Source organism: Eubalaena glacialis, chromosome 4, assembly GCF_028564815.1.
Source record: "Eubalaena glacialis isolate mEubGla1 chromosome 4, mEubGla1.1.hap2.+ XY, whole genome shotgun sequence".
Taxonomy (NCBI): Eukaryota; Metazoa; Chordata; class Mammalia; order Artiodactyla; family Balaenidae; genus Eubalaena; species Eubalaena glacialis.
The window spans coordinates 136,559,069-136,584,174 of NC_083719.1; positions in this window are offsets into that span (position 1 = coordinate 136,559,069).

The window sequence follows — 25,106 nt, forward strand, 5'->3', positions numbered from 1 at the left end:
GTCCTGAAACATGTAATAAACACAGCTTAGAGAGCATAGGGCACTTCCACTCATGGGCGTATACATTGGGAAAACTGAAAATCCACAAGACACAGGCACCCCAAAGTGTAGGGCTGCTCTGTTTACAAGAACCTCCACTTCGGTACACCTTAAATAGCTCAGGATAGAGAAAAATGGCTAAAGAAGTTGTGGTACTTATGCACAATGGAATATCACTCAGCCATGAAATCAATGTCATAAGGCTAGTAGCAGCAAGCATGATGAGTGGATTTAGGTACGATGACTCTAAGTGAAATAAGTCACACAGAAAAAGACACTTTTCCTAAGATATCACTTATAGAGGGAATGTCAAAATCGCTACCCTTGAACTGAATTACAAGACAGAACAGAGTCACACGTTTAGAAAACACACTATGGCTGCTTAACGGGAAAGGTCAGGTGGGGTGATGCATAAAACAAGGGTTTGAAATTAGCTCAGATTCCGTTCCATAAGCCAAATATGTAATGGACAAGACGTACACCCTGCTCAGTGAAATGGACTCAACACCCCCTATTCACCGCACAAGAATATATCTGACTGGTAAGAATCTTAAAACCTATGTATTGATATCTCTCTGGAAGTGAATCAAGAGGGTGTAAAGCGGCATAAACACAGCAGTGAAAAGCAGCTAAACCCCATTATAAAAATAAATTACTTAAAAAAAACCCATAAAACAACGACAGTGAAAGAGAGAGAAATTCTTACAAAATCCATTCAGGGGCTCTGATGCAACCTGGATTGACCATATCTAGACCCACAGCTGGATGAGACATAAGGCTGGACACTCTTGGAGCTGAGAGGATTGGTGAGGTTGGGTGAGCAAACGCAGACCCTTTAAACTCACACTGCGTGGTACCCATCCCATGGGTCCCAAATCTCCAGGTTCAAGGGCATCTTCCTACATCGAAAACATGCCTGGGAAACCCAGAAGATGGTACACCGTGTGGTCGGGAAAGGTTTCTAAAACGCACCTCATTTCTCCTCTCCTTGTGCTCGGGTTCGCCATTCCAGCCGCTTTACTAACAATCTCCCTACGTGGAGAATCAGCACCGTTAACCTCCTGTTTCGTACAGGTTGCAATTTGTCCTGAGGATGAACGGGAAGAGGGGGAACCAATGAGAGACTAGCTCTAGGTGTTGGGACAGGCACAGGTCACTCTATTTTTCCATCAGGAAGAAGAATGAACCACAGGCTCAGCCTGCCCCCCCGGAACCAGAATAGGGCCTGAAGCAATCCTGCGCTTTTGCGGCCAGCTCCCAAAAAAGCGAGTTGACAAATGGAGCTCAGGGGCACTGCAATTCACAAACCTGCAGAGTTATAAATGATAACTCTCGTCCACAAATATATTGAGGGAAGGCAACGAAGAGGATTTGAAAGCAAGGCAGAATTGCAGGAAACAGATTTCAGGAGGTAGGTGCGACTCGCCTTTAAAGCACATGAAAAGCGGCAAAACGTCGACAATGATGCCCTTGGCCAAAAAGGGCGTATGCGTTTTTTCCTGAATATATTCAGGAAAAAACGCATACGCCCTTTTTGGCCAACCAAGCAAGCCGGAAAGGCAAATCAGCACTACAAACAAGTCTCGCTTGCCATCGGTCAAAAGGGCCATGCTGAAAAAAGTGTAAAACCCGGAAATGCAGGACAGGCCATGGAGACATGGGAGCCTTGCTACGCTGATGGGCGGGATGCAAATTGCCAACAGCCACTCTGGAGAAGTGTACGGTGTGTCCTGAAACATGTAATAAACACAGCTTAGAGAGCATAGGGCACTTCCACTCATGGGCGTATACATTGGGAAAACTGAAAATCCACAAGACACAGGCACCCCAAAGTGTAGGGCTGCTCTGTTTACAAGAACCTCCACTTCGGTACACCTTAAATAGCTCAGGATAGAGAAAAATGGATAAAGAAGTTGTGGTACTTATGCACAATGGAATATCACTCAGCCATGAAATCAATGTCATAAGGCTAGTAGCAGCAAGCATGATGAGTGGATTTAGGTACGATGACTCTAAGTGAAATAAGTCACACAGAAAAAGACACTTTTCCTAAGATATCACTTATAGAGGGAATGTCAAAATCGCTACCCTTGAACTGAATTACAAGACAGAACAGAGTCACACGTTTAGAAAACACACTATGGCTGCTTAACGGGAAAGGTCAGGTGGGGGGATGCATAAAACAAGGGTTTGAAATTAGCTCAGATTCCGTTCCATAAGCCAAATATGTAATGGACAAGACGTACACCCTGCTCAGTGAAATGGACTCAACACCCCCTATTCACCGCACAAGAATATATCTGACTGGTAAGAATCTTAAAACCTATGTATTGATATCTCTCTGGAAGTGAATCAAGAGGGTGTAAAGCGGCATAAACACAGCAGTGAAAAGCAGCTAAACCCCATTATAAAAATAAATTACTTAAAAAAAACCCATAAAACAACGACAGTGAAAGAGAGAGAAATTCTTACAAAATCCATTCAGGGGCTCTGATGCAACCTGGATTGACCATATCTAGACCCACAGCTGGATGAGACATAAGGCTGGACACTCTTGGAGCTGAGAGGATTGGTGAGGTTGGGAGAGCAAACGCAGACCCTTTAAAGTCATACTGCGTGGTACCCATCCCATGGGTCCCAAATCTCCAGGTTCAAGGGCATCTTCCTACATCGAAAACATGCCTGGGAAACCCAGAAGATGGTACACCGTGTGGTCGGGAAAGGTTTCTAAAACGCACCTCATTTCTCCTCTCCTTGTGCTCGGGTTCGCCATTCCAGCCGCTTTACTAACAATCTCCCTACGTGGAGAATCAGCACCGTTAACCTCCTCTTTCGTACAGGTTGCAATTTGTCCTGAGGATGAACGGGAAGAGGGGGAACCAATGAGAGACTAGCTCTAGGTGTTGGGACAGGCACAGGTCACTCTATTTTTCCATCAGGAAGAAGAATGAACCACAGGCTCAGCCTGCCCCCCCGGAACCAGAATAGGGCCTGAAGCAATCCTGCGCTTTTGCGGCCAGCTCCCAAAAAAGCGAGTTGACAAATGGAGCTCAGGGGCACTGCAATTCACAAACCTGCAGAGTTATAAATGATAACTCTCGTCCACAAATATATTGAGGGAAGGCAACGAAGAGGATTTGAAAGCAAGGCAGAATTGCAGGAAACAGATTTCAGGAGGTAGGTGCGACTCGCCTTTAAAGCACATGAAAAGCGGCAAAACGTCGACAATGATGCCCTTGGCCAAAAAGGGCGTATGCGTTTTTTCCTGAATATATTCAGGAAAAAACGCATACGCCCTTTTTGGCCAACCAAGCAAGCCGGAAAGGCAAATCAGCACTACAAACAAGTCTCCCTTGCCATCGGTCAAAAGGGCCATGCTGAAAAAAGTGTAAAACCCGGAAATGCAGGACAGGCCATGGAGACATGGGAGCCTTGCTACGCTGATGGGCGGGATGCAAATTGCCAACAGCCACTCTGGAGAAGTGTACGGTGTGTCCTGAAACATGTAATAAACACAGCTTAGAGAGCATAGGGCACTTCCACTCATGGGCGTATACATTGGGAAAACTGAAAATCCACAAGACACAGGCACCCCAAAGTGTAGGGCTGCTCTGTTTACAAGAACCTCCACTTCGGTACACCTTAAATAGCTCAGGATAGAGAAAAATGGATAAAGAAGTTGTGGTACTTATGCACAATGGAATATCACTCAGCCATGAAATCAATGTCATAAGGCTAGTAGCAGCAAGCATGATGAGTGGATTTAGGTACGATGACTCTAAGTGAAATAAGTCACACAGAAAAAGACACTTTTCCTAAGATATCACTTATAGAGGGAATGTCAAAATCGCTACCCTTGAACTGAATTACAAGACAGAACAGAGTCACACGTTTAGAAAACACACTATGGCTGCTTAACGGGAAAGGTCAGGTGGGGGGATGCATAAAACAAGGGTTTGAAATTAGCTCAGATTCCGTTCCATAAGCCAAATATGTAATGGACAAGACGTACACCCTGCTCAGTGAAATGGACTCAACACCCCCTATTCACCGCACAAGAATATATCTGACTGGTAAGAATCTTAAAACCTATGTATTGATATCTCTCTGGAAGTGAATCAAGAGGGTGTAAAGCGGCATAAACACAGCAGTGAAAAGCAGCTAAACCCCATTATAAAAATAAATTACTTAAAAAAAACCCATAAAACAACGACAGTGAAAGAGAGAGAAATTCTTACAAAATCCATTCAGGGGCTCTGATGCAACCTGGATTGACCATATCTAGACCCACAGCTGGATGAGACATAAGGCTGGACACTCTTGGAGCTGAGAGGATTGGTGAGGTTGGGTGAGCAAACGCAGACCCTTTAAAGTCATACTGCGTGGTACCCATCCCATGGGTCCCAAATCTCCAGGTTCAAGGGCATCTTCCTACATCGAAAACATGCCTGGGAAACCCAGAAGATGGTACACCGTGTGGTCGGGAAAGGTTTCTAAAACGCACCTCATTTCTCCTCTCCTTGTGCTCGGGTTCGCCATTCCAGCCGCTTTACTAACAATCTCCCTACGTGGAGAATCAGCACCGTTAACCTCCTGTTTCGTACAGGTTGCAATTTGTCCTGAGGATGAACGGGAAGAGGGGGAACCAATGAGAGACTAGCTCTAGGTGTTGGGACAGGCACAGGTCACTCTAGTTTTCCATCAGGAAGAAGAAAGAACCACAGGCTCAGCCTGCCCCCCCGGAACCAGAATAGGGCCTGAAGCAATCCTGCGCTTTTGCGGCCAGCTCCCAAAAAAGCGAGTTGACAAATGGAGCTCAGGGGCACTGCAATTCACAAACCTGCAGAGTTATAAATGATAACTCTCGTCCACAAATATATTGAGGGAAGGCAACGAAGAGGATTTGAAAGCAAGGCAGAATTGCAGGAAACAGATTTCAGGAGGTAGGTGCGACTCGCCTTTAAAGCACATGAAAAGCGGCAAAACGTCGACAATGATGCCCTTGGCCAAAAAGGGCGTATGCGTTTTTTCCTGAATATATTCAGGAAAAAACGCATACGCCCTTTTTGGCCAACCAAGCAAGCCGGAAAGGCAAATCAGCACTACAAACAAGTCTCGCTTGCCATCGGTCAAAAGGGCCATGCTGAAAAAAGTGTAAAACCCGGAAATGCAGGACAGGCCATGGAGACATGGGAGCCTTGCTACGCTGATGGGCGGGATGCAAATTGCCAACAGCCACTCTGGAGAAGTGTACGGTGTGTCCTGAAACATGTAATAAACACAGCTTAGAGAGCATAGGGCACTTCCACTCATGGGCGTATACATTGGGAAAACTGAAAATCCACAAGACACAGGCACCCCAAAGTGTAGGGCTGCTCTGTTTACAAGAACCTCCACTTCGGTACACCTTAAATAGCTCAGGATAGAGAAAAATGGCTAAAGAAGTTGTGGTACTTATGCACAATGGAATATCACTCAGCCATGAAATCAATGTCATAAGGCTAGTAGCAGCAAGCATGATGAGTGGATTTAGGTACGATGACTCTAAGTGAAATAAGTCACACAGAAAAAGACACTTTTCCTAAGATATCACTTATAGAGGGAATGTCAAAATCGCTACCCTTGAACTGAATTACAAGACAGAACAGAGTCACACGTTTAGAAAACACACTATGGCTGCTTAACGGGAAAGGTCAGGTGGGGTGATGCATAAAACAAGGGTTTGAAATTAGCTCAGATTCCGTTCCATAAGCCAAATATGTAATGGACAAGACGTACACCCTGCTCAGTGAAATGGACTCAACACCCCCTATTCACCGCACAAGAATATATCTGACTGGTAAGAATCTTAAAACCTATGTATTGATATCTCTCTGGAAGTGAATCAAGAGGGTGTAAAGCGGCATAAACACAGCAGTGAAAAGCAGCTAAACCCCATTATAAAAATAAATTACTTAAAAAAAACCCATAAAACAACGACAGTGAAAGAGAGAGAAATTCTTACAAAATCCATTCAGGGGCTCTGATGCAACCTGGATTGACCATATCTAGACCCACAGCTGGATGAGACATAAGGCTGGACACTCTTGGAGCTGAGAGGATTGGTGAGGTTGGGTGAGCAAACGCAGACCCTTTAAACTCACACTGCGTGGTACCCATCCCATGGGTCCCAAATCTCCAGGTTCAAGGGCATCTTCCTACATCGAAAACATGCCTGGGAAACCCAGAAGATGGTACACCGTGTGGTCGGGAAAGGTTTCTAAAACGCACCTCATTTCTCCTCTCCTTGTGCTCGGGTTCGCCATTCCAGCCGCTTTACTAACAATCTCCCTACGTGGAGAATCAGCACCGTTAACCTCCTGTTTCGTACAGGTTGCAATTTGTCCTGAGGATGAACGGGAAGAGGGGGAACCAATGAGAGACTAGCTCTAGGTGTTGGGACAGGCACAGGTCACTCTATTTTTCCATCAGGAAGAAGAATGAACCACAGGCTCAGCCTGCCCCCCCGGAACCAGAATAGGGCCTGAAGCAATCCTGCGCTTTTGCGGCCAGCTCCCAAAAAAGCGAGTTGACAAATGGAGCTCAGGGGCACTGCAATTCACAAACCTGCAGAGTTATAAATGATAACTCTCGTCCACAAATATATTGAGGGAAGGCAACGAAGAGGATTTGGAAGCAAGGCAGAATTGCAGGAAACAGATTTCAGGAGGTAGGTGCGACTCGCCTTTAAAGCACATGAAAAGCGGCAAAACGTCGACAATGATGCCCTTGGCCAAAAAGGGCGTATGCGTTTTTTCCTGAATATATTCAGGAAAAAACGCATACGCCCTTTTTGGCGAACCAAGCAAGCCGGAAAGGCAAATCAGCACTACAAACAAGTCTCGCTTGCCATCGGTCAAAAGGGCCATGCTGAAAAAAGTGTAAAACCCGGAAATGCAGGACAGGCCATGGAGACATGGGAGCCTTGCTACGCTGATGGGCGGGATGCAAATTGCCAACAGCCACTCTGGAGAAGTGTACGGTGTGTCCTGAAACATGTAATAAACACAGCTTAGAGAGCATAGGGCACTTCCACTCATGGGCGTATACATTGGGAAAACTGAAAATCCACAAGACACAGGCACCCCAAAGTGTAGGGCTGCTCTGTTTACAAGAACCTCCACTTCGGTACACCTTAAATAGCTCAGGATAGAGAAAAATGGATAAAGAAGTTGTGGTACTTATGCACAATGGAATATCACTCAGCCATGAAATCAATGTCATAAGGCTAGTAGCAGCAAGCATGATGAGTGGATTTAGGTACGATGACTCTAAGTGAAATAAGTCACACAGAAAAAGACACTTTTCCTAAGATATCACTTATAGAGGGAATGTCAAAATCGCTACCCTTGAACTGAATTACAAGACAGAACAGAGTCACACGTTTAGAAAACACACTATGGCTGCTTAACGGGAAAGGTCAGGTGGGGGGATGCATAAAACAAGGGTTTGAAATTAGCTCAGATTCCGTTCCATAAGCCAAATATGTAATGGACAAGACGTACACCCTGCTCAGTGAAATGGACTCAACACCCCCTATTCACCGCACAAGAATATATCTGACTGGTAAGAATCTTAAAACCTATGTATTGATATCTCTCTGGAAGTGAATCAAGAGGGTGTAAAGCGGCATAAACACAGCAGTGAAAAGCAGCTAAACCCCATTATAAAAATAAATTACTTAAAAAAAACCCATAAAACAACGACAGTGAAAGAGAGAGAAATTCTTACAAAATCCATTCAGGGGCTCTGATGCAACCTGGATTGACCATATCTAGACCCACAGCTGGATGAGACATAAGGGTGGACACTCTTGGAGCTGAGAGGATTGGTGAGGTTGGGTGAGCAAACGCAGACCCTTTAAAGTCATACTGCGTGGTACCCATCCCATGGGTCCCAAATCTCCAGGTTCAAGGGCATCTTCCTACATCGAAAACATGCCTGGGAAACCCAGAAGATGGTACACCGTGTGGTCGGGAAAGGTTTCTAAAACGCACCTCATTTCTCCTCTCCTTGTGCTCGGGTTCGCCATTCCAGCCGCTTTACTAACAATCTCCCTACGTGGAGAATCAGCACCGTTAACCTCCTGTTTCGTACAGGTTGCAATTTGTCCTGAGGATGAACGGGAAGAGGGGGAACCAATGAGAGACTAGCTCTAGGTGTTGGGACAGGCACAGGTCACTCTATTTTTCCATCAGGAAGAAGAATGAACCACAGGCTCAGCCTGCCCCCCCGGAACCAGAATAGGGCCTGAAGCAATCCTGCGCTTTTGCGGCCAGCTCCCAAAAAAGCGAGTTGACAAATGGAGCTCAGGGGCACTGCAATTCACAAACCTGCAGAGTTATAAATGATAACTCTCGTCCACAAATATATTGAGGGAAGGCAACGAAGAGGATTTGAAAGCAAGGCAGAATTGCAGGAAACAGATTTCAGGAGGTAGGTGCGACTCGCCTTTAAAGCACATGAAAAGCGGCAAAACGTCGACAATGATGCCCTTGGCCAAAAAGGGCGTATGCGTTTTTTCCTGAATATATTCAGGAAAAAACGCATACGCCCTTTTTGGCCAACCAAGCAAGCCGGAAAGGCAAATCAGCACTACAAACAAGTCTCGCTTGCCATCGGTCAAAAGGGCCATGCTGAAAAAAGTGTAAAACCCAGAAATGCAGGACAGGCCATGGAGACATGGGAGCCTTGCTACGCTGATGGGCGGGATGCAAATTGCCAACAGCCACTCTGGAGAAGTGTACGGTGTGTCCTGAAACATGTAATAAACACAGCTTAGAGAGCATAGGGCACTTCCACTCATGGGCGTATACATTGGGAAAACTGAAAATCCACAAGACACAGGCACCCCAAAGTGTAGGGCTGCTCTGTTTACAAGAACCTCCACTTCGGTACACCTTAAATAGCTCAGGATAGAGAAAAATGGCTAAAGAAGTTGTGGTACTTATGCACAATGGAATATCACTCAGCCATGAAATCAATGTCATAAGGCTAGTAGCAGCAAGCATGATGAGTGGATTTAGGTACGATGACTCTAAGTGAAATAAGTCACACAGAAAAAGACACTTTTCCTAAGATATCACTTATAGAGGGAATGTCAAAATCGCTACCCTTGAACTGAATTACAAGACAGAACAGAGTCACACGTTTAGAAAACACACTATGGCTGCTTAACGGGAAAGGTCAGGTGGGTTGATGCATAAAACAAGGGTTTGAAATTAGCTCAGATTCCGTTCCATAAGCCAAATATGTAATGGACAAGACGTACACCCTGCTCAGTGAAATGGACTCAACACCCCCTATTCACCGCACAAGAATATATCTGACTGGTAAGAATCTTAAAACCTATGTATTGATATCTCTCTGGAAGTGAATCAAGAGGGTGTAAAGCGGCATAAACACAGCAGTGAAAAGCAGCTAAACCCCATTATAAAAATAAATTACTTAAAAAAAACCCATAAAACAACGACAGTGAAAGAGAGAGAAATTCTTACAAAATCCATTCAGGGGCTCTGATGCAACCTGGATTGACCATATCTAGACCCACAGCTGGATGAGACATAAGGGTGGACACTCTTGGAGCTGAGAGGATTGGTGAGGTTGGGTGAGCAAACGCAGACCCTTTAAAGTCATACTGCGTGGTACCCATCCCATGGGTCCCAAATCTCCAGGTTCAAGGGCATCTTCCTACATCGAAAACATGCCTGGGAAACCCAGAAGATGGTACACCGTGTGGTCGGGAAAGGTTTCTAAAACGCACCTCATTTCTCCTCTCCTTGTGCTCGGGTTCGCCATTCCAGCCGCTTTACTAACAATCTCCCTACGTGGAGAATCAGCACCGTTAACCTCCTCTTTCGTACAGGTTGCAATTTGTCCTGAGGATGAACGGGAAGAGGGGGAACCAATGAGAGACTAGCTCTAGGTGTTGGGACAGGCACAGGTCACTCTATTTTTCCATCAGGAAGAAGAAAGAACCACAGGCTCAAACTGCCCCCCCCCCGGAACCAGAATAGGGCCTGAAGCAATCCTGCGCTTTTGCGGCCAGCTCCCAAAAAAGCGAGTTGACAAATGGAGCTCAGGGGCACTGCAATTCACAAACCTGCAGAGTTATAAATGATAACTCTCGTCCACAAATATATTGAGGGAAGGCAACGAAGAGGATTTGAAAGCAAGGCAGAATTGCAGGAAACAGATTTCAGGAGGTAGGTGCGACTCGCCTTTAAAGCACATGAAAAGCGGCAAAACGTCGACAATGATGCCCTTGGCCAAAAAGGGCGTATGCGTTTTTTCCTGAATATATTCAGGAAAAAACGCATACGCCCTTTTTGGCCAACCAAGCAAGCCGGAAAGGCAAATCAGCACTACAAACAAGTCTCGCTTGCCATCGGTCAAAAGGGCCATGCTGAAAAAAGTGTAAAACCCGGAAATGCAGGACAGGCCATGGAGACATGGGAGCCTTGCTACGCTGATGGGCGGGATGCAAATTGCCAACAGCCACTCTGGAGAAGTGTACGGTGTGTCCTGAAACATGTAATAAACACAGCTTAGAGAGCATAGGGCACTTCCACTCATGGGCGTATACATTGGGAAAACTGAAAATCCACAAGACACAGGCACCCCAAAGTGTAGGGCTGCTCTGTTTACAAGAACCTCCACTTCGGTACACCTTAAATAGCTCAGGATAGAGAAAAATGGCTAAAGAAGTTGTGGTACTTATGCACAATGGAATATCACTCAGCCATGAAATCAATGTCATAAGGCTAGTAGCAGCAAGCATGATGAGTGGATTTAGGTACGATGACTCTAAGTGAAATAAGTCACACAGAAAAAGACACTTTTCCTAAGATATCACTTATAGAGGGAATGTCAAAATCGCTACCCTTGAACTGAATTACAAGACAGAACAGAGTCACACGTTTAGAAAACACACTATGGCTGCTTAACGGGAAAGGTCAGGTGGGGTGATGCATAAAACAAGGGTTTGAAATTAGCTCAGATTCCGTTCCATAAGCCAAATATGTAATGGACAAGACGTACACCCTGCTCAGTGAAATGGACTCAACACCCCCTATTCACCGCACAAGAATATATCTGACTGGTAAGAATCTTAAAACCTATGTATTGATATCTCTCTGGAAGTGAATCAAGAGGGTGTAAAGCGGCATAAACACAGCAGTGAAAAGCAGCTAAACCCCATTATAAAAATAAATTACTTAAAAAAAACCCATAAAACAACGACAGTGAAAGAGAGAGAAATTCTTACAAAATCCATTCAGGGGCTCTGATGCAACCTGGATTGACCATATCTAGACCCACAGCTGGATGAGACATAAGGCTGGACACTCTTGGAGCTGAGAGGATTGGTGAGGTTGGGTGAGCAAACGCAGACCCTTTAAAGTCATACTGCGTGGTACCCATCCCATGGGTCCCAAATCTCCAGGTTCAAGGGCATCTTCCTACATCGAAAACATGCCTGGGAAACCCAGAAGATGGTACACCGTGTGGTCGGGAAAGGTTTCTAAAACGCACCTCATTTCTCCTCTCCTTGTGCTCGGGTTCGCCATTCCAGCCGCTTTACTAACAATCTCCCTACGTGGAGAATCAGCACCGTTAACCTCCTGTTTCGTACAGGTTGCAATTTGTCCTGAGGATGAACGGGAAGAGGGGGAACCAATGAGAGACTAGCTCTAGGTGTTGGGACAGGCACAGGTCACTCTATTTTTCCATCAGGAAGAAGAATGAACCACAGGCTCAGCCTGCCCCCCCGGAACCAGAATAGGGCCTGAAGCAATCCTGCGCTTTTGCGGCCAGCTCCCAAAAAAGCGAGTTGACAAATGGAGCTCAGGGGCACTGCAATTCACAAACCTGCAGAGTTATAAATGATAACTCTCGTCCACAAATATATTGAGGGAAGGCAACGAAGAGGATTTGAAAGCAAGGCAGAATTGCAGGAAACAGATTTCAGGAGGTAGGTGCGACTCGCCTTTAAAGCACATGAAAAGCGGCAAAACGTCGACAATGATGCCCTTGGCCAAAAAGGGCGTATGCGTTTTTTCCTGAATATATTCAGGAAAAAACGCATACGCCCTTTTTGGCCAACCAAGCAAGCCGGAAAGGCAAATCAGCACTACAAACAAGTCTCGCTTGCCATCGGTCAAAAGGGCCATGCTGAAAAAAGTGTAAAACCCGGAAATGCAGGACAGGCCATGGAGACATGGGAGCCTTGCTACGCTGATGGGCGGGATGCAAATTGCCAACAGCCACTCTGGAGAAGTGTACGGTGTGTCCTGAAACATGTAATAAACACAGCTTAGAGAGCATAGGGCACTTCCACTCATGGGCGTATACATTGGGAAAACTGAAAATCCACAAGACACAGGCACCCCAAAGTGTAGGGCTGCTCTGTTTACAAGAACCTCCACTTCGGTACACCTTAAATAGCTCAGGATAGAGAAAAATGGCTAAAGAAGTTGTGGTACTTATGCACAATGGAATATCACTCAGCCATGAAATCAATGTCATAAGGCTAGTAGCAGCAAGCATGATGAGTGGATTTAGGTACGATGACTCTAAGTGAAATAAGTCACACAGAAAAAGACACTTTTCCTAAGATATCACTTATAGAGGGAATGTCAAAATCGCTACCCTTGAACTGAATTACAAGACAGAACAGAGTCACACGTTTAGAAAACACACTATGGCTGCTTAACGGGAAAGGTCAGGTGGGGGGATGCATAAAACAAGGGTTTGAAATTAGCTCAGATTCCGTTCCATAAGCCAAATATGTAATGGACAAGACGTACACCCTGCTCAGTGAAATGGACTCAACACCCCCTATTCACCGCACAAGAATATATCTGACTGGTAAGAATCTTAAAACCTATGTATTGATATCTCTCTGGAAGTGAATCAAGAGGGTGTAAAGCGGCATAAACACAGCAGTGAAAAGCAGCTAAACCCCATTATAAAAATAAATTACTTAAAAAAAACCCATAAAACAACGACAGTGAAAGAGAGAGAAATTCTTACAAAATCCATTCAGGGGCTCTGATGCAACCTGGATTGACCATATCTAGACCCACAGCTGGATGAGACATAAGGGTGGACACTCTTGGAGCTGAGAGGATTGGTGAGGTTGGGTGAGCAAACGCAGACCCTTTAAAGTCATACTGCGTGGTACCCATCCCATGGGTCCCAAATCTCCAGGTTCAAGGGCATCTTCCTACATCGAAAACATGCCTGGGAAACCCAGAAGATGGTACACCGTGTGGTCGGGAAAGGTTTCTAAAACGCACCTCATTTCTCCTCTCCTTGTGCTCGGGTTCGCCATTCCAGCCGCTTTACTAACAATCTCCCTACGTGGAGAATCAGCACCGTTAACCTCCTGTTTCGTACAGGTTGCAATTTGTCCTGAGGATGAACGGGAAGAGGGGGAACCAATGAGAGACTAGCTCTAGGTGTTGGGACAGGCACAGGTCACTCTAGTTTTCCATCAGGAAGAAGAAAGAACCACAGGCTCAGCCTGCCCCCCCGGAACCAGAATAGGGCCTGAAGCAATCCTGCGCTTTTGCGGCCAGCTCCCAAAAAAGCGAGTTGACAAATGGAGCTCAGGGGCACTGCAATTCACAAACCTGCAGAGTTATAAATGATAACTCTCGTCCACAAATATATTGAGGGAAGGCAACGAAGAGGATTTGAAAGCAAGGCAGAATTGCAGGAAACAGATTTCAGGAGGTAGGTGCGACTCGCCTTTAAAGCACATGAAAAGCGGCAAAACGTCGACAATGATGCCCTTGGCCAAAAAGGGCGTATGCGTTTTTTCCTGAATATATTCAGGAAAAAACGCATACGCCCTTTTTGGCCAAGCAAGCAAGCCGGAAAGGCAAATCAGCACTACAAACAAGTCTCGCTTGCCATCGGTCAAAAGGGCCATGCTGAAAAAAGTGTAAAACCCAGAAATGCAGGACAGGCCATGGAGACATGGGAGCCTTGCTACGCTGATGGGCGGGATGCAAATTGCCAACAGCCACTCTGGAGAAGTGTACGGTGTGTCCTGAAACATGTAATAAACACAGCTTAGAGAGCATAGGGCACTTCCACTCATGGGCGTATACATTGGGAAAACTGAAAATCCACAAGACACAGGCACCCCAAAGTGTAGGGCTGCTCTGTTTACAAGAACCTCCACTTCGGTACACCTTAAATAGCTCAGGATAGAGAAAAATGGCTAAAGAAGTTGTGGTACTTATGCACAATGGAATATCACTCAGCCATGAAATCAATGTCATAAGGCTAGTAGCAGCAAGCATGATGAGTGGATTTAGGTACGATGACTCTAAGTGAAATAAGTCACACAGAAAAAGACACTTTTCCTAAGATATCACTTATAGAGGGAATGTCAAAATCGCTACCCTTGAACTGAATTACAAGACAGAACAGAGTCACACGTTTAGAAAACACACTATGGCTGCTTAACGGGAAAGGTCAGGTGGGGTGATGCATAAAACAAGGGTTTGAAATTAGCTCAGATTCCGTTCCATAAGCCAAATATGTAATGGACAAGACGTACACCCTGCTCAGTGAAATGGACTCAACACCCCCTATTCACCGCACAAGAATATATCTGACTGGTAAGAATCTTAAAACCTATGTATTGATATCTCTCTGGAAGTGAATCAAGAGGGTGTAAAGCGGCATAAACACAGCAGTGAAAAGCAGCTAAACCCCATTATAAAAATAAATTACTTAAAAAAAACCCATAAAACAACGACAGTGAAAGAGAGAGAAATTCTTACAAAATCCATTCAGGGACTCTGATGCAACCTGGATTGACCATATCTAGACCCACAGCTGGATGAGACATAAGGCTGGACACTCTTGGAGCTGAGAGGATTGGTGAGGTTGGGTGAGCAAACGCAGACCCTTTAAAGTCATACTGCATGGTACCCATCCCATGGGTCCCAAATCTCCAGGTTCAAGGGCATCTTCCTACATCGAAAACATGCCTGGGAAACCCAGAAGATGGTACACCGTGTGGTCGGGAAAGGTTTCTAAAACGCACCTCATTTCTCCTCTCCTTGTGCTCGGGTTCGCCATTCCAGCCGCTTTACTAACAATCTCCCTACGTGGAGAATCAGCACCGTTAACCTCCTGTTTCGTACAGGTTGCAATTTGTCCTGAGGATGAACGGGAAGAGGGGGAACCAATGAGAGACTAGCTCTAGGTGTTGGGACAGGCACAGGTCACTCTAGTTTTCCATCAGGAAGAAGAAAGAACCACAGGCTCAGCCTGCCCCCCCGGAACCAGAATAGGGCCTGAAGCAATCCTGCGCTTTTGCGGCCAGCTCCCAAAAAAGCGAGTTGACAAATGGAGCTCAGGGGCACTGCAATTCACAAACCTGCAGAGTTATAAATGATAACTCTCGTCCACAAATATATTGAGGGAAGGCAACGAAGAGGATTTGAAAGCAAGGCAGAATTGCAGGAAACAGATTTCAGGAGGTAGGTGCGACTCGCCTTTAAAGCACATGAAAAGCGGCAAAACGTCGACAATGATGCCCTTGGCCAAAAAGGGCGTATGCGTTTTTTCCTGAATATATTCAGGAAAAAACGCATACGCCCTTTTTGGCCAACCAAGCAAGCCGGAAAGGCAAATCAGCACTACAAACAAGTCTCGCTTGCCATCGGTCAAAAGGGCCATGCTGAAAAAAGTGTAAAACCCGGAAATGCAGGACAGGCCATGGAGACATGGGAGCCTTGCTACGCTGATGGGCGGGATGCAAATTGCCAACAGCCACTCTGGAGAAGTGTACGGTGTGTCCTGAAACATGTAATAAACACAGCTTAGAGAGCATAGGGCACTTCCACTCATGGGCGTATACATTGGGAAAACTGAAAATCCACAAGACACAGGCACCCCAAAGTGTAGGGCTGCTCTGTTTACAAGAACCTCCACTTCGGTACACCTTAAATAGCTCAGGATAGAGAAAAATGGCTAAAGAAGTTGTGGTACTTATGCACAATGGAATATCACTCAGCCATGAAATCAATGTCATAAGGCTAGTAGCAGCAAGCGTGATGAGTGGATTTAGGTACGATGACTCTAAGTGAAATAAGTCACACAGAAAAAGACACTTTTCCTAAGATATCACTTATAGAGGGAATGTCAAAATCGCTACCCTTGAACTGAATTACAAGACAGAACAGAGTCACACGTTTAGAAAACACACTATGGCTGCTTAACGGGAAAGGTCAGGTGGGGTGATGCATAAAACAAGGGTTTGAAATTAGCTCAGATTCCGTTCCATAAGCCAAATATGTAATGGACAAGACGTACACCCTGCTCAGTGAAATGGACTCAACACCCCCTATTCACCGCACAAGAATATATCTGACTGGTAAGAATCTTAAAACCTATGTATTGATATCTCTCTGGAAGTGAATCAAGAGGGTGTAAAGCGGCATAAACACAGCAGTGAAAAGCAGCTAAACCCCATTATAAAAATAAATTACTTAAAAAAAACCCATAAAACAACGACAGTGAAAGAGAGAGAAATTCTTACAAAATCCATTCAGGGGCTCTGATGCAACCTGGATTGACCATATCTAGACCCACAGCTGGATGAGACATAAGGCTGGACACTCTTGGAGCTGAGAGGATTGGTGAGGTTGGGTGAGCAAACGCAGACCCTTTAAAGTCATACTGCATGGTACCCATCCCATGGGTCCCAAATCTCCAGGTTCAAGGGCATCTTCCTACATCGAAAACATGCCTGGGAAACCCAGAAGATGGTACACCGTGTGGTCGGGAAAGGTTTCTAAAACGCACCTCATTTCTCCTCTCCTTGTGCTCGGGTTCGCCATTCCAGCCGCTTTACTAACAATCTCCCTACGTGGAGAATCAGCACCGTTAACCTCCTGTTTCGTACAGGTTGCAATTTGTCCTGAGGATGAACGGGAAGAGGGGGAACCAATGAGAGACTAGCTCTAGGTGTTGGGACAGGCACAGGTCACTCTAGTTTTCCATCAGGAAGAAGAAAGAACCACAGGCTCAGCCTGCCCCCCCGGAACCAGAATAGGGCCTGAAGCAATCCTGCGCTTTTGCGGCCAGCTCCCAAAAAAGCGAGTTGACAAATGGAGCTCAGGGGCACTGCAATTCACAAACCTGCAGAGTTATAAATGATAACTCTCGTCCACAAATATATTGAGGGAAGGCAACGAAGAGGATTTGAAAGCAAGGCAGAATTGCAGGAAACAGATTTCAGGAGGTAGGTGCGACTCGCCTTTAAAGCACATGAAAAGCGGCAAAACGTCGACAATGATGCCCTTGGCCAAAAAGGGCGTATGCGTTTTTTCCTGAATATATTCAGGAAAAAACGCATACGCCCTTTTTGGCCAACCAAGCAAGCCGGAAAGGCAAATCAGCACTACAAACAAGTCTCGCTTGCCATCGGTCAAAAGGGCCATGCTGAAAAAAGTGTAAAACCCGGAAATGCAGGACAGGCCATGGAGACATGGGAGCCTTGCTACGCTGATGGGCGGGAGGTAAATTGCCAACAGCCACTCTGGAGAAGTGTACGGTGTGTCCTGAAACATGTAATAAACACAGCTTAGAGAGCATAGGGCACTTCCACTCATGGGCGTATACATTGGGAAAACTGAAAATCCACAAGACACAGGCACCCCAAAGTGTAGGGCTGCTCTGTTTACAAGAACCTCCACTTCGGTACACCTTAAATAGCTCAGGATAGAGAAAAATGGCTAAAGAAGTTGTGGTACTTATGCACAATGGAATATCACTCAGCCATGAAATCAATGTCATAAGGCTAGTAGCAGCAAGCATGATGAGTGGATTTAGGTACGATGACTCTAAGTGAAATAAGTCACACAGAAAAAGACACTTTTCCTAAGATATCACTTATAGAGGGAATGTCAAAATCGCTACCCTTGAACTGAATTACAAGACAGAACAGAGTCACACGTTTAGAAAACACACTATGGCTGCTTAACGGGAAAGGTCAGGTGGGGTGATGCATAAAACAAGGGTTTGAAATTAGCTCAGATTCCGTTCCATAAGCCAAATATGTAATGGACAAGACGTACACCCTGCTCAGTGAAATGGACTCAACACCCCCTATTCACCGCACAAGAATATATCTGACTGGTAAGAATCTTAAAACCTATGTATTGATATCTCTCTGGAAGTGAATCAAGAGGGTGTAAAGCGGCATAAACACAGCAGTGAAAAGCAGCTAAACCCCATTATAAAAATAAATTACTTAAAAAAAACCCATAAAACAACGACAGTGAAAGAGAGAGAAATTCTTACAAAATCCATTCAGGGGCTCTGATGCAACCTGGATTGACCATATCTAGACCCACAGCTGGATGAGACATAAGGGTGGACACTCTTGGAGCTGAGAGGATTGGTGAGGTTGGGTGAGCAAACGCAGACCCTTTAAAGTCATACTGCGTGGTACCCATCCCATGGGTCCCAAATCTCCAGGTTCAAGGGCATCTTCCTACATCGAAAACATGCCTGGGAAACCCAGAAGATGGTACACCGTGTGGTCGGGAAAGGTTTCTAAAACGCACCTCATTTCTCCTCTCCTTGTGCTCGGGTTCGCCATTCCAGCCGCTTTACTAACAATCTCCCTACGTGGAGAATCAGCACCGTTAACCTCCTCTTTCGTACAGGTTGCAATTTGTCCTGAGGATGAACGGGAAGAGGGGGAACCAATGAGAGACTAGCTCTAGGTGTTGGGACAGGCACAGGTCACTCTATTTTTCCATCAGGAAGAAGAATGAACCACAGGCTCAGCCTGCCCCCCCGGAACCAGAATAGGGCCTGAAGCAATCCTGCGCTTTTGCGGCCAGCTCCCAAAAAAGCGAGTTGACAAATGGAGCTCAGGGGCACTGCAATTCACAAACCTGCAGAGTTATAAATGATAACTCTCGTCCACAAATATATTGAGGGAAGGCAACGAAGAGGATTTGAAAGCAAGGCAGAATTGCAGGAAACAGATTTCAGGAGGTAGGTGCGACTCGCCTTTAAAGCACATGAAAAGCGGCAAAACGTCGACAATGATGCCCTTGGCCAAAAAGGGCGTATGCGTTTTTTCCTGAATATATTCAGGAAAAAACGCATACGCCCTTTTTGGCCAACCAAGCAAGCCGGAAAGGCAAATGAGCACTACAAACAAGTCTCGCTTGCCATCGGTCAAAAGGGCCATGCTGAAAAAAGTGTAAAACCCGGAAATGCAGGACAGGCCATGGAGACATGGGAGCCTTGCTACGCTGATGGGCGGGATGCAAATTGCCAACAGCCACTCTGGAGAAGTGTACGGTGTGTCCTGAAACATGTAATAAACACAGCTTAGAGAGCATAGGGCACTTCCACTCATGGGCGTATACATTGGGAAAACTGAAAATCCACAAGACACAGGCACCCCAAAGTGTAGGGCTGCTCTGTTTACAAGAACCTCCACTTCGGTACACCTTAAATAGCTCAGGATAGAGAAAAATGGCTAAAGAAGTTGTGGTACTTATGCACAATGGAATATCACTCAGCCATGAAATCAATGTCATAAGGCTAGTAGCAGCAAGCATGATGAGTGGATTTAGGTACGATGACTCTAAGTGAAATAAGTCACACAGAAAAAGACACTTTTCCTAAGATATCACTTATAGAGGGAATGTCAAAATCGCTACCCTTGAACTGAATTACAAGACAGAACAGAGTCACACGTTTAGAAAACACACTATGGCTGCTTAACGGGAAAGGTCAGGTGGGGTGATGCATAAAACAAGGGTTTGAAATTAGCTCAGATTCCGTTCCATAAGCCAAATATGTAATGGACAAGACGTACACCCTGCTCAGTGAAATGGACTCAACACCCCCTATTCACCGCACAAGAATATATCTGACTGGTAAGAATCTTAAAACCTATGTATTGATATCTCTCTGGAAGTGAATCAAGAGGGTGTAAAGCGGCATAAACACAGCAGTGAAAAGCAGCTAAACCCCATTATAAAAATAAATTACTTAAAAAAAACCCATAAAACAACGACAGTGAAAGAGAGAGAAATTCTTACAAAATCCATTCAGGGGCTCTGATGCAACCTGGATTGACCATATCTAGACCCACAGCTGGATGAGACATAAGGGTGGACACTCTTGGAGCTGAGAGGATTGGTGAGGTTGGGTGAGCAAACGCAGACCCTTTAAAGTCATACTGCGTGGTACCCATCCCATGGGTCCCAAATCTCCAGGTTCAAGGGCATCTTCCTACATCGAAAACACGCCTGGGAAACCCAGAAGATGGTACACCGTGTGGTCGGGAAAGGTTTCTAAAACGCACCTCATTTCTCCTCTTCTTGTGCTCGGGTTCGCCATTCCAGCCGCTTTACTAACAATCTCCCTACGTGGAGAATCAGCACCGTTAACCTCCTCTTTCGTACAGGTTGCAATTTGTCCTGAGGATGAACGGGAAGAGGGGGAACCAATGAGAGACTAGCTCTAGGTGTTGGGACAGGCACAGGTCACTCTATTTTTCCATCAGGAAGAAGAATGAACCACAGGCTCAGCCTGCCCCCCCGGAACCAGAATAGGGCCTGAAGCAATCCTGCGCTTTTGCGGCCAGCTCCCAAAAAAGCGAGTTGACAAATGGAGCTCAGGGGCACTGCAATTCACAAACCTGCAGAGTTATAAATGATAACTCTCGTCCACAAATATATTGAGGGAAGGCAACGAAGAGGATTTGAAAGCAAGGCAGAATTGCAGGAAACAGATTTCAGGAGGTAGGTGCGACTCGCCTTTAAAGCACATGAAAAGCGGCAAAACGTCGACAATGATGCCCTTGGCCAAAAAGGGCGTATGCGTTTTTTCCTGAATATATTCAGGAAAAAACGCATACGCCCTTTTTGGCCAACCAAGCAAGCCGGAAAGGCAAATCAGCACTACAAACAAGTCTCGCTTGCCATCGGTCAAAAGGGCCATGCTGAAAAAAGTGTAAAACCCGGAAATGCAGGACAGGCCATGGAGACATGGGAGCCTTGCTACGCTGATGGGCGGGATGCAAATTGCCAACAGCCACTCTGGAGAAGTGTACGGTGTGTCCTGAAACATGTAATAAACACAGCTTAGAGAGCATAGGGCACTTCCACTCATGGGCGTATACATTGGGAAAACTGAAAATCCACAAGACACAGGCACCCCAAAGTGTAGGGCTGCTCTGTTTACAAGAACCTCCACTTCGGTACACCTTAAATAGCTCAGGATAGAGAAAAATGGATAAAGAAGTTGTGGTACTTATGCACAATGGAATATCACTCAGCCATGAAATCAATGTCATAAGGCTAGTAGCAGCAAGCATGATGAGTGGATTTAGGTACGATGACTCTAAGTGAAATAAGTCACACAGAAAAAGACACTTTTCCTAAGATATCACTTATAGAGGGAATGTCAAAATCGCTACCCTTGAACTGAATTACAAGACAGAACAGAGTCACACGTTTAGAAAACACACTATGGCTGCTTAACGGGAAAGGTCAGGTGGGGTGATGCATAAAACAAGGGTTTGAAATTAGCTCAGATTCCGTTCCATAAGCCAAATATGTAATGGACAAGACGTACACCCTGCTCAGTGAAATGGACTCAACACCCCCTATTCACCGCACAAGAATATATCTGACTGGTAAGAATCTTAAAACCTATGTATTGATATCTCTCTGGAAGTGAATCAAGAGGGTGTAAAGCGGCATAAACACAGCAGTGAAAAGCAGCTAAACCCCATTATAAAAATAAATTACTTAAAAAAAACCCATAAAACAACGACAGTGAAAGAGAGAGAAATTCTTACAAAATCCATTCAGGGGCTCTGATGCAACCTGGATTGACCATATCTAGACCCACAGCTGGATGAGACATAAGGGTGGACACTCTTGGAGCTGAGAGGATTGGTGAGGTTGGGTGAGCAAACGCAGACCCTTTAAAGTCATACTGCGTGGTACCCATCCCATGGGTCCCAAATCTCCAGGTTCAAGGGCATCTTCCTACATCGAAAACACGCCTGGGAAACCCAGAAGATGGTACACCGTGTGGTCGGGAAAGGTTTCTAAAACGCACCTCATTTCTCCTCTCCTTGTGCTCGGGTTCGCCATTCCAGCCGCTTTACTAACAATCTCCCTACGTGGAGAATCAGCACCGTTAACCTCCTCTTTCGTACAGGTTGCAATTTGTCCTGAGGATGAACGGGAAGAGGGGGAACCAATGAGAGACTAGCTCTAGGTGTTGGGACAGGCACAGGTCACTCTATTTTTCCATCAGGAAGAAGAATGAACCACAGGCTCAGCCTGCCCCCCCGGAACCAGAATAGGGCCTGAAGCAATCCTGCGCTTTTGCGGCCAGCTCCCAAAAAAGCGAGTTGACAAATGGAGCTCAGGGGCACTGCAATTCACAAACCTGCAGAGTTATAAATGATAACTCTCGTCCACAAATATATTGAGGGAAGGCAACGAAGAGGATTTGAAAGCAAGGCAGAATTGCAGGAAACAGATTTCAGGAGGTAGGTGCGACTCGCCTTTAAAGCACATGAAAAGCGGCAAAACGTCGACAATGATGCCCTTGGCCAAAAAGGGCGTATGCGTTTTTTCCTGAATATATTCAGGAAAAAACGCATACGCCCTTTTTGGCCAACCAAGCAAGCCGGAAAGGCAAATCAGCACTACAAACAAGTCTCGCTTGCCATCGGTCAAAAGGGCCATGCTGAAAAAAGTGTAAAACCCGGAAATGCAGGACAGGCCATGGAGACATGGGAGCCTTGCTACGCTGATGGGCGGGATGCAAATTGCCAACAGCCACTCTGGAGAAGTGTACGGTGTGTCCTGAAACATGTAATAAACACAGCTTAGAGAGCATAGGGCACTTCCACTCATGGGCGTATACATTGGGAAAACTGAAAATCCACAAGACACAGGCACCCCAAAGTGTAGGGCTGCTCTGTTTACAAGAACCTCCACTTCGGTACACCTTAAATAGCTCAGGATAGAGAAAAATGGATAAAGAAGTTGTGGTACTTATGCACAATGGAATATCACTCAGCCATGAAATCAATGTCATAAGGCTAGTAGCAGCAAGCATGATGAGTGGATTTAGGTACGATGACTCTAAGTGAAATAAGTCACACAGAAAAAGACACTTTTCCTAAGATATCACTTATAGAGGGAATGTCAAAATCGCTACCCTTGAACTGAATTACAAGACAGAACAGAGTCACACGTTTAGAAAACACACTATGGCTGCTTAACGGGAAAGGTCAGGTGGGGTGATGGATAAAACAAGGGTTTGAAATTACCTCAGATTCCGTTCCATAAGCCAAATATGTAATGGACAAGACGTACACCCTGCTCAGTGAAATGGACTCAACACCCCCTATTCACCGCACAAGAATATATCTGACTGGTAAGAATCTTAAAACCTATGTATTGATATCTCTCTGGAAGTGAATCAAGAGGGTGTAAAGCGGCATAAACACAGCAGTGAAAAGCAGCTAAACCCCATTATAAAAATAAATTACTTAAAAAAAACCCATAAAACAACGACAGTGAAAGAGAGAGAAATTCTTACAAAATCCATTCAGGGGCTCTGATGCAACCTGGATTGACCATATCTAGACCCACAGCTGGATGAGACATAAGGCTGGACACTCTTGGAGCTGAGAGGATTGGTGAGGTTGGGTGAGCAAACGCAGACCCTTTAAAGTCATACTGCGTGGTACCCATCCCATGGGTCCCAAATCTCCAGGTTCAAGGGCATCTTCCTACATCGAAAACATGCCTGGGAAACCCAGAAGATGGTACACCGTGTGGTCGGGAAAGGTTTCTAAAACGCACCTCATTTCTCCTCTCCTTGTGCTCGGGTTCGCCATTCCAGCCGCTTTACTAACAATCTCCCTACGTGGAGAATCAGCACCGTTAACCTCCTCTTTCGTACAGGTTGCAATTTGTCCTGAGGATGAACGGGAAGAGGGGGAACCAATGAGAGACTAGCTCTAGGTGTTGGGACAGGCACAGGTCACTCTATTTTTCCATCAGGAAGAAGAATGAACCACAGGCTCAGCCTGCCCCCCCGGAACCAGAATAGGGCCTGAAGCAATCCTGCGCTTTTGCGGCCAGCTCCCAAAAAAGCGAGTTGACAAATGGAGCTCAGGGGCACTGCAATTCACAAACCTGCAGAGTTATAAATGATAACTCTCGTCCACAAATATATTGAGGGAAAGCAACGAAGAGGATTTGAAAGCAAGGCAGAATTGCAGGAAACAGATTTCAGGAGGTAGGTGCGACTCGCCTTTAAAGCACATGAAAAGCGGCAAAACGTCGACAATGATGCCCTTGGCCAAAAAGGGCGTATGCGTTTTTTCCTGAATATATTCAGGAAAAAACGCATACGCCCTTTTTGGCCAACCAAGCAAGCCGGAAAGGCAAATCAGCACTACAAACAAGTCTCGCTTGCCATCGGTCAAAAGGGCCATGCTGAAAAAAGTGTAAAACCCGGAAATGCAGGACAGGCCATGGAGACATGGGAGCCTTGCTACGCTGATGGGCGGGATGCAAATTGCCAACAGCCACTCTGGAGAAGTGTACGGTGTGTCCTGAAACATGTAATAAACACAGCTTAGAGAGCATAGGGCACTTCCACTCATGGGCGTATACATTGGGAAAACTGAAAATCCACAAGACACAGGCACCCCAAAGTGTAGGGCTGCTCTGTTTACAAGAACCTCCACTTCGGTACACCTTAAATAGCTCAGGATAGAGAAAAATGGATAAAGAAGTTGTGGTACTTATGCACAATGGAATATCACTCAGCCATGAAATCAATGTCATAAGGCTAGTAGCAGCAAGCATGATGAGTGGATTTAGGTACGATGACTCTAAGTGAAATAAGTCACACAGAAAAAGACACTTTTCCTAAGATATCACTTATAGAGGGAATGTCAAAATCGCTACCCTTGAACTGAATTACAA